The sequence below is a fragment of the Dipodomys ordii genome, unplaced genomic scaffold, assembly GCF_000151885.1.
Source record: "Dipodomys ordii isolate 6190 unplaced genomic scaffold, Dord_2.0 Scaffold1, whole genome shotgun sequence".
Classification (NCBI taxonomy): Eukaryota; Metazoa; Chordata; class Mammalia; order Rodentia; family Heteromyidae; genus Dipodomys; species Dipodomys ordii.
Genome location: NW_012267217.1, coordinates 61,237,694 through 61,247,452, shown reverse-complemented (window position 1 = coordinate 61,247,452; position 9,759 = coordinate 61,237,694).

The following is a 9,759-nucleotide window of genomic DNA, read 5'->3' as shown; positions in this document are numbered from 1 at the left end:
AAGCTATGAAAACAAATCAGTGGTTGGCCAGGGGGCAGGGCTTTTGTAGGAGTTTCACTTTTATTCAAGGGCTCCTTTGTAAATAGATGTCAGTAATTAAGGTCTACGGTCCCTTGAAGGAGGAAGTCAGCGACCACAGATCAGCTTATTCCCTGCAAGTATTCGAGTTCTGTGGATTCCCGCCTGGGACCGGTGGTCCCTCAGTTGGCTGCCATTGAGCACTCTGAAGTGGGGCTGGGAAGGTGGCTCAGTGGTAGAGCGCTTGCCTTGCGTGCTCGAGGCCCTGGGTTCGATTCCTCAGCACCACCTAAGAAAGAAAACCAGAAGTAGAGTGCTAGCCTTGAGCTGAATAGCTGAGGGACAGCGCTCGGGCCCAGAGTTCAGGCCCCACGACTGGACCCCCCCCCTCAAAAAAAAATAGGAAGCTGGGCTGTCTCAGACACAGCCCGATGCTGGAGCACTCACTTTCGTTCCCCACTCCTTCTTTAATGGCCAATGGCTTAGTTTTTGTGAGAATTGTGATGGAAACCCCGGCATTATTTAAGCTCTGGTGGTGTCCGCCTTCGAGATGTAAATTTAAATGCACAAAAACTTAGTTTTATAATGTATTTAAGAATTAGTATCCTAAAGGGCCCATATTTTCTCTAGTGTGTGTAAGTTGGGTCTATGAACACATCTACAGAGTCATATGTATGTACACAAACAAGTTGACTAAATTATGATATATTCAGGTGAGGATTCCAATGGTGTAACTCCTTTAAAAAAAAGAAATTACAGTTTAACAAAATAAATACTGGAAAGCTGAGAAGACAAATGGAGAGAGGAAAGGTAGGTGAATACAGTTATAATATCCAGTGTTTGTGTCTGAAAGTGGAACTAAGGGTTGGGATCCATGGGGGAGAATTATGCAAGAGGCGATATTGTCCAAGATGCATTGTGTTCATACATTGATTGTACTCATCAATTGAATAGAAACCCCTTTGTATAACTACTTACAGATAACACAAAAAGGTGGCTCAGTGGTAGAGTGCTTGACTCACATCTGTGAGGACCTGGGTTTGATTCCTCAGCATCACATTAATAGAAAATGCTGGAAGTGGTGCTGTGGCATAAGTAGTAGAGGGCTAACCTTGAGCTGAAGAGCTGGGGGACAGCTCCCAGGCCCAGAGTACAAGCCCTATGACTGACAAAAAAGAAAAAAAAATAAAAAAGAAAACATAGGATTTGGTGCCCTTATTTGTTATTGCTTGTCCTTTAAGTGATACTCAGACAAGACATTTCAAATACTTGAAACTGTCAGAGGTAAAATTATTTTAGGATCAAAATAATTTGTGATGGTAACAAACCCCATTTTCTCATTTCCCAAAGTGGGTTTCCATAGCCTTGTTTTATTTCTCAATGTGTTTCTTTGAGCCTATAGGATCTGGCTTTAGAGGCTGGCATGTGTGCCCTCTAACGAATGTGCTCAGAGCTTAAATCTGGCCCATTCCAGACACTTCTGGGTATCTGTGGCCCCGGGAATTCCCAGGCAACTCTGCCTCGGGTAACTCAAGGTAGTCACAGATCCTTTGAGGAATCCATTCAAAGCGAAAAGTTGGCGACCCACGTCTGTGGCAGTTAGCTTCTTTCGATCACTAAGTTAATTGCCTTGGGATCTGCTTTCTCAGTCTGTGAAGAGGGTTGAATTAGATCAGTTCACCAACATGGCTTTGTGGCTTGTCTTGGGACGACTGTATGTATTACTTAGTCGTGGAAGGATGGAATTCTCAGTGTTTCTGTTTTAGACTTCTGGCCACAGGTTAGCAGGTCTGAGTAGTTTCACAAATCATATCAGTGACCTATTTTACTTCAATAATTGGAACAGGAAATACCCTGCCGCTTTTGGTGGAGGTTAAATTCATGTCACTGAGAAGGACATGCCTCTTGGGCCTCTCTACAGAGAGAGAAGCTCTTCCAACATGCACATTAAAATAGAAAGTGGATCACTGAGGGCACATTTCCTGTATGGATATCCACCTTTCTTACAGTATTGGCTGAAAAGAGCCATCTTCTCCCAGTAAACTCTCTTGGCACCTTTGCTGAAAGTCAATTGCACACTTGCATCTATTTCTGCATTCTGTGGTGCTGATGTTTGTGTTTTTGACTGACACCGTATTGCCTCAATTACTACGGATAATCTCTATGAGACTGCAGTTTTGGAATCAGATAGTGTCAGTCTTGTAACTTTTGTTCTTTTTCAAAATGTATTGGCTTTTTAGGTTATTTATATTTTTAATATACATTTGTTATTATTATTTGCAGTACTGGAATGTGGACTCAGGGCCTTGCACTTGCTCGACAGGTATTGTACTACAGAGCCACACCCCCAGCCCTCCAAGGAGAGCTTCATGGTTAGTTTTGAAAATTCACTTAAATGCTTAAATAGGGATACAGGTTGACCCATTATAACAATGAGATGTATAAGACACAATGTTGAAAAACAAACTTTACAATTTAGGGAGGGGGGAGTGTAGTTGTGGAGGTGGGAGGGAAGGGATGATAGGGGAAAAACAAAGGAGGTGGCAACAATGCTTGATAGGAAATGTACTCATTACCTTTCTCATGTAATTGTAACCCTTCTATACAGTATTTTTATAATAAAAACATATTAAAAAAGAATAAAAAATTGATTAAAAAGTTCTCTAGGATTTCAGAGTCTATAGTTGAGTTGGAGAGAATTGACAGGTTTGGCTTTAAGTAGTTGCTCATAATTTTAAAAAGAGAGCTAGTGCCACCAACTCTGAAAAGATGGCTTTGAGCTAGCTCAGAGCCAGCTCAGGCAGAAAAGTTCCTGAGATTCTTAGCTCCAATTAACTAGCAAAGAGCTGGACATGGAGCTGTGGCTCAAATGGTAGCACACCAACCTTGAACAAAACCAAAAAGCTAAGCAAGATCAAAAGGCTTTGAGTTCATGCCCCAGCTCCAACACACACACACACACACTCTCTCTCTCTCTCTCTCTCTCTAAAGGAGAGAAATCGTGCTTACCAGATTATATACTCTGAATAGAAGGGAATCAATTCAAATTTCTACCAATATGCTTCATATGGCATCTGTTCCAATTATTTCCTTGATAATAAGAACATTAAATAATTTTCCTAAAGCAGCTTAATGAGGTGTTTTTTTAAAAATGTTTTTAAAACAGAATCTCCTATGCAGCCCAGGCTGGTCTGGTCTCAAACTTGAAAATCCTCTTGCTTTAGCTTCCCACGAGTTGGGATCATAGGTGTGGACAACTGCTCTCCATATTCATGGTTTTTGTTTTTGTTTTTTTTTGGGTCCGGTTGTGGGGCCTGAACTCTGGGCCTGGATGCTGTCCCTCAGCTCTTCAGCTCAAGGTTAGTGCTGTACCACCTGAGTCACAGCGCCACTTCCGGCTTTTTTCTTTTTGCTTATGTGGTGCTGAGGAATCGAACCAAGGGCCTCAGGCAAGCGCTCTACCACTGAGCCACCTTCCCAGCCCCATGTTCATGGTTTTTGAAAGGAAGTGATTCAAGAAACATGTACAAATGAAAATGATGATATTTTCATATTAACAAAAGACCACGTGCCTCCCTATCTGTCACAGATAAGAGGATGCATCATTAGTGCTTTTTCCTTGAGCATAGCAGTGGTTGTTTGACTCCTGACTCCTGACTCTGAAAGAAACTATGACATGACCCCGTGATTTGTGGTCCACCCGTTTCTGTGGTGTAAATACTCCTACAGTAGCAGGTTTCAGACTCCCACGGCCAATGTGATAATGCCAGAGTCAGGAAGAAGTGCACAGGAGAACACTAGTTAGCATTTTCATGATCTAACTACAATGACTATAAATAATTGCTGGAGTAAAGATGATAAAATAGAGTAAACTATTTAGGGAGAGAGATAGGTTTTAAGTAGTATTACCTTTGCTTTTTAGCACAACTTAATTGTAAGCTTGTTTCAATGGTGATAATGTCCTCACTTGACAACCAGCTCACAAAACTCCCGAACAGTGAGCTGGTGCCAACTGTGGGTCAGAGGAAAGAATAGGCATGATAACAAAGCAATCTCATGCTTTATTAGTTAATTGCCAACCAAAAGAGAAGAGGAAGCTTGTTGTATTTTGCAATACAAAGTGATTGAACAGCTATAAAGTGATAAAGTTGAGTAGACACTATCACAATAGAAGTGAAATGATTGTGTGTGTGTGTGTGTGTGTGTGTGTGTGTGTGTGTGCGTGTGTGCGTGCGCTGAGAAGCTGGCGTGGGTCAGGGAAGATCAGGTAGGGTAGGAGGGTGAGGATGAGCATTGACCCAAATGCATGATGGCTTGGCACCGAAGCTCCTCACTCATGTAAGGGTGATAGCTCAAGACAAAAGATGACACTGTTGACTTTGTTTCCCTGTGATGTATCTATGTGTTTCATTCATTAGGTCATTCAGGAGCCAGGCTGAAGCCAGCTCTGAGAGTTTATCCCAGGTCATGTGGGATCAGTGAGATGGAGACCCAGCACCCCGGGAACCATGGGAGCTTGTGTGGCAGGACTGGAAGTGATGCTTGTGCTTCCTCTTTGTCCTCATTGGCTACATCTCAGCCATGTGTCTACACCCTCCTGCAAGGGAGGCTGGGAAAGGAGTCCATCCACCTGATGAGGAGAGTAACAAGTCTTTTCTTCTTACTTTTGTAGCATGATTTAGGGAGTGTTAGCCTAGAGATCAGGAGACTTCAAATGGGTGGACTTTTAAATATATATATAATCGTTATTGTAAAAGTGGTGTACAGAGGGGTTATAGTTGTATGTCAGGTGTTGAGTATGTATCTTTTTGAGCAGTGTCACCTCTTCCCCTGTTTCCTCCCAGTTTTCCCCTCCTGACCCTCTTCCCCTATGAGTTGATAGTTCATTTTCAACATAGTGTCTAGTGAGTTTCACTGCTGCATTTGTTCATCCTCTGTCCCACCACACCATTTCTGTTTTCCCCTTTACCCTCCCCCAAACAGATTAACTTACATACAGGACAAAAGGCACACAAACCAGAAACAGTGACAAAGGAGAGGAAAAGAAAAGAAAAATAACAAAAACCCCCACATTTCCGTTTCTTGGAGTTCATTTCAGTGAGTATCATTTTACATGATCATATGCACACAGCTGTTGAGCCTTTGTGATCCTCTCCAAAGAATCTCCTCTTCTGGGTGTATTTCTATCATTAACTTAATTTGCTTTGTTCTTTTTTGCTTCTTTGGAGTCCATCAGTTAAGGTCCATGCCTGAGATCCTCTTAGTCCTGGGCTAATTCATCCCCACATTCCCTATTCTCTCTTCTATCATTTCTGTCAGTACCTTGATCCTGAGATGAACCCTGCTCTCTCAGCAGAACCTGGTGTCCTGGTGATTTGGTGGCCTCCCCAATGCACAGCTGGGGGCAAGAAGGAGGGAGAAGGATGGACAGGGAAGAGGGAGGAGGAATGCAGAAATGCTCTGACTCAGGCTTCTCAGGAGCGAGTGAGCGACTGTTGAGTCTGGGGAAAGCTGTGTGTGCTTCAGGGATTTGGGGGGAGCTGTTCTCATTTAACTTCGGTCAGGAAAATGCCAGGTTCAAAAGGTGGAAGCAGTTGGCATCTTGGAGGAATTGTGTGCATGGGAGAAGAATGTGGCCTCTCTCAGCCAGCCAGGTTCAAATCCAGGCCTGCCCTTTCAGAGCTTTAAACCTTGGCTGAATTATCCAACCTGTCTGTGCCTCAGTTTCTTCTTTTTTCAATTTTCATCCTTTCTGACAGGTGAACTAGAATAAAATAATAGTAAATGAACATACAGTACCAACAACCCTTAGAATGAGGAATGAGTGAATACCTGAAGTGTGGTCAGCATGGTGTTCCCTGTGTGGTAAATGCTACAGAAAGCATGATGTCATGAAATGGTTATTTCACGGCCTGTGCAAGGAAAGCGTGCTCTTCTGGGCACTGTGAATTGTGCAAGGAAAGCGTGCTCTTCTGGGCACTGTGAATTGTGCAAGGAAAGCGTGCTCTTCTGGGCACTGTGAATTGTGCAAGGAAAGCGTGCTCTTCTGGGCACTATGAATTGGAATTCAACCTGATTGCTTTATTTTTTTTATTTTTTAAATTTTTGCCGGGGGCTTGAACTCAGGGCCTGGGTACTGTTCCTGAGCTTCTTTTGCTCAAGGCTAACTCTCTACTACTTGAGCCACAGAGCCACTTCTGGCTTTTTCTGTGTATGTGGTACTGAGGAATGGAACCCAGGGCTTCATGCATGCTAGGCCAGCACTCTATTACTAAGTCACATTCCCAGTCCCTGCTTATTTAAAGTTTGCAGTTGGTTCAATAGATTGTCCAGAGCATTTTGGTCACAAAAAAGGAAAAAAAACCCAAATTGTCTGTTATATTACATTCCTTCCTTCCTTTTCTTTTCTCTGTGATCCTCATTCTCTTCCATCTACTCTTATTTTTTCTTTGGTTTTTATTTTCTTTTTAGTTTTTCTTTTCTTTTTTTTTCATTTTTGCCTTTTTGTCTTTTTTTTTGTCCTTTTTTTTTGTGCTACTAGGAATTGAATTCAAGGCCTCATGCTTGCTTGGCTGGGTTTCTACCTTTTGAGCCATGCCTGCAGCCTGGCTTTTTTGATTTTATATATTTTTATTTATTGTAAATAATGATGAATGAGGGGTTACAGTTACATAAATAAGGTAATGAGTATATTTCTTTTTTTTTTTTTTTTTGGTTGGTAGTAGGGCTTGAACTCTGGGCCTGGATGCTGTCCCTCAGCTCTTCAGCTCAAGGCTAGCATTCTACCACTTGAAACACAGCACCACTTCTGGCTTTTTCTGCTTATGTGGTGCTGAGGAATCGAACCCAGTGCCTCATGCAAGGCAAGCACTCTACCACTGAGCCACCTTCGCAGCCCCGGAAATGAGTATATTTCTTTTTAAACACTGTTATCCCCTCCCTCATTTTCTCTTGCTTACCTCTCCCCACTCTCAAGTTGTAGAGTTCATTTCCAACATAGTGTCTAGTGAGTATCTTTGTTGCATTAGTTCATCCTTTGTCTTGCTATTTCTGTGATTTCTTTTCCCTTCCCCAGATCAGATAAGCTTATATACAAGACAGAAAGAAAAAAATAGAAATAACTGCATACAGGACATAAAAAGAACCTCTTGTTTCCAATTCTTGGAGCTCATTTTGATACGCTTCATTATATATGGTCCTATGCAGTTAGCAATTGGGTTATTGAGATCCCCTGTTAAGAATATCAAAGACATATTCTAGTTATTACAAATGAGGGAAACCATGCAACCTCTATTTCTTTGTGCTTGGCTTGCTTTGCTTAATATAATTTTTTCCAGGTCTTTCCATTTCCTTATGAATGGGGCAGTCTTATTCTTCCTGATGGAAGCATAGAATTCCACTGTGTATATATACCACATCTTCTTGATCCATTCGTCTAGCGGGGGCATCTGGGTTGGCTCCATATCTTAGCTATGGTGAATAATGCTGCAATGTTTGGAGATGGAGCCTTATGGACTTTTCTGCTTGGACTGGCCTTAAACCATGATCCTCTGTGTCTCAGCCTCCCAAATGGCCTAGGGTTGAAGGTGTAAGCTACTTGTGCCTGGCCAGTTTCTTCCTTTCTTTTTCTTTTTCTTTATTAGAATAAAGTAAGACCTTGAGAATTGTGCCTATACTAAAATGTCATGACAGTTACCGCAGAGATAGGACTCTATCCCCAGGATATCAACATGTCTGTCCATACCCTTGACAGGACATTGCTAATCAATATGCAAGTCTTTTGATGTGGAACCTCAGAGTCTTTGTTGAAAGGGGCCATAGTCAATACATTTAATGTCTGGTGAGAGCTGAATGTGGTCTGGACTGGAGATCTCCTGCTGTGCCAGGCATGAGCCCTTATTGCTGGGTTTATGGGGAGTCCAGAGTTCCCGGGGAAAAGCCCACCTATGCAGGGCAGTAGGGGACCAGGAAAGGGGAAGAGCTGGGTCGCACTGGGCATTATGAAAGAAAGGAAGCATTCTGACCTCTGGCAGTTACACTAAATGTACACAGTCTTGCCCAGAATCCTTTTCAATATGGATACCACTTGCACTGGAGTTTGAGATGAAACAAAAAATGTTATAAAATGTAGTTCAAAGATGAGATCACCATTGTTCTTAAAAGTCATGAAGATGTGGAAGAAGGGTCAACCGTGGAAAGCTTTCCAGGAGCAGAGAAAGGCACTTCAGGTGGGCGCAGAGGCTGAGCAGGGGGCTGGTGAGCGCCCGGCAGGGGAGGCAGGCCCCCTCCAGCCTCCCTGAGGATGCTGCTGCCAGGTTGCCATGACAACAGAAGACTCCTTTGGGCCAGCAGCAAGGCAGAGCCACTGGAGCAGCAAAGGTAGCAGCAATTTCCCAGCTCCCCTTTCTGCCTAGATGGGAAAATGGCAGTAAATGCCAGTCTGTTTTCTTCTAGAAACACTGGGTTCTCTTGGAACCATAGATCTTCAGTCCTAAGCACGAATAACTCAGGAAACCCAAATTCCAGCTGTAATTATATCAGGGTAAAATGAATTGCTCTTTTTGGGTACGTGGTCCCAGTATTCAAAAATAAAGTGGCAGGGCTGGGGCGTGGCTTGACCTGCTTGCCTAGCACGTGTGAAGTCTTGAATTCAAACCTCAGTCTCCTCCCCGGCCCTGTCTTTCCCCACATTTTCCATAGTGTCATTGTCCCTGAGCAGTACAAAGTCATAGTCTGCTGAGTGTTGGTATTATTTTTTCTTTCTTCTGGTTCTGGCACTTGAACGCAAGGCCTTGTTCTCACTTGGCTTGCTTGTGTGACTGGAATTCTACCAGTTGCTCAGGCTTTTGCTGGCTATTTTGAAGATAGAGTCTGGTAGACTTCTCTGCCTGGGCTAGTTCTGAACCACCATTCTCTAGATCTCAGCTTCCTGAGTAGCTAGAATTCATAGGCATGAGTGACAGGAAGGCAGGCAGGCAGGCAGAAAAGGAAGGAAGGAAGGAAGGAAGGAAGGAAGGAAGGAAGGAAGGAAGGAAGGTAGGAAGGAAGGAAGGGAGGAAGGGAGGGAGAGAGGGAGGGAGGGAGGGAGACAGCAAGAAAGAGAAAGAAAAAGAGAAAGAGAGGGAGGAAGGAAGGAAAGATGGAAAGAAGGAAGGAAGGAAGGAGTTGGCATTCTTTATTTAGTCCTTAAACTCAGTCTTTTTTACTTGGGCAAATAGCCTGCTAACCCACTTTTAAAGACAGTTGTTAGTGTGTTTGGCTTCAGGCTCTCTGCTAGGTAGAAGAACAAGGTGGTGTTCCTGCTTTCTGTGACCTGTTAAGCTTCTGGAGAGGAGCCCCAGGCTGCACTGTGCTCACAGCGGAGCACATCTCTGTTAGCTGAGGCTGTGTCTGCCTGCTTGGGTCTGGAGCCCTGGGTGGAGCAGCCTCGGGCCCTGCCCTGCCCTCTGCCAGCCCTAGCCGGGGAGCAGGTGGTTGGACTGGCATGTCTGCCCAGGCTTAGAAGGAGCCGTGTGATATTCTACACCAGTCTGTCTAACTTTAGATTTCACACTGTGGCTTTGTTTCAACTGTAATATTTTGGGTTTATTTTTAAAATCTGCTAAACTTTGAAACTGCTGTTTATGTACTTGGGATTATTTTAGTGTTTCTAAAGAAATTCTGTTCCATTACTTGCTTATTTCTTAAATTCCCTCCTGCCTGCCTCCCTCCCTTCCCTCCCTCCCTCCCTTCCCTCCTTCC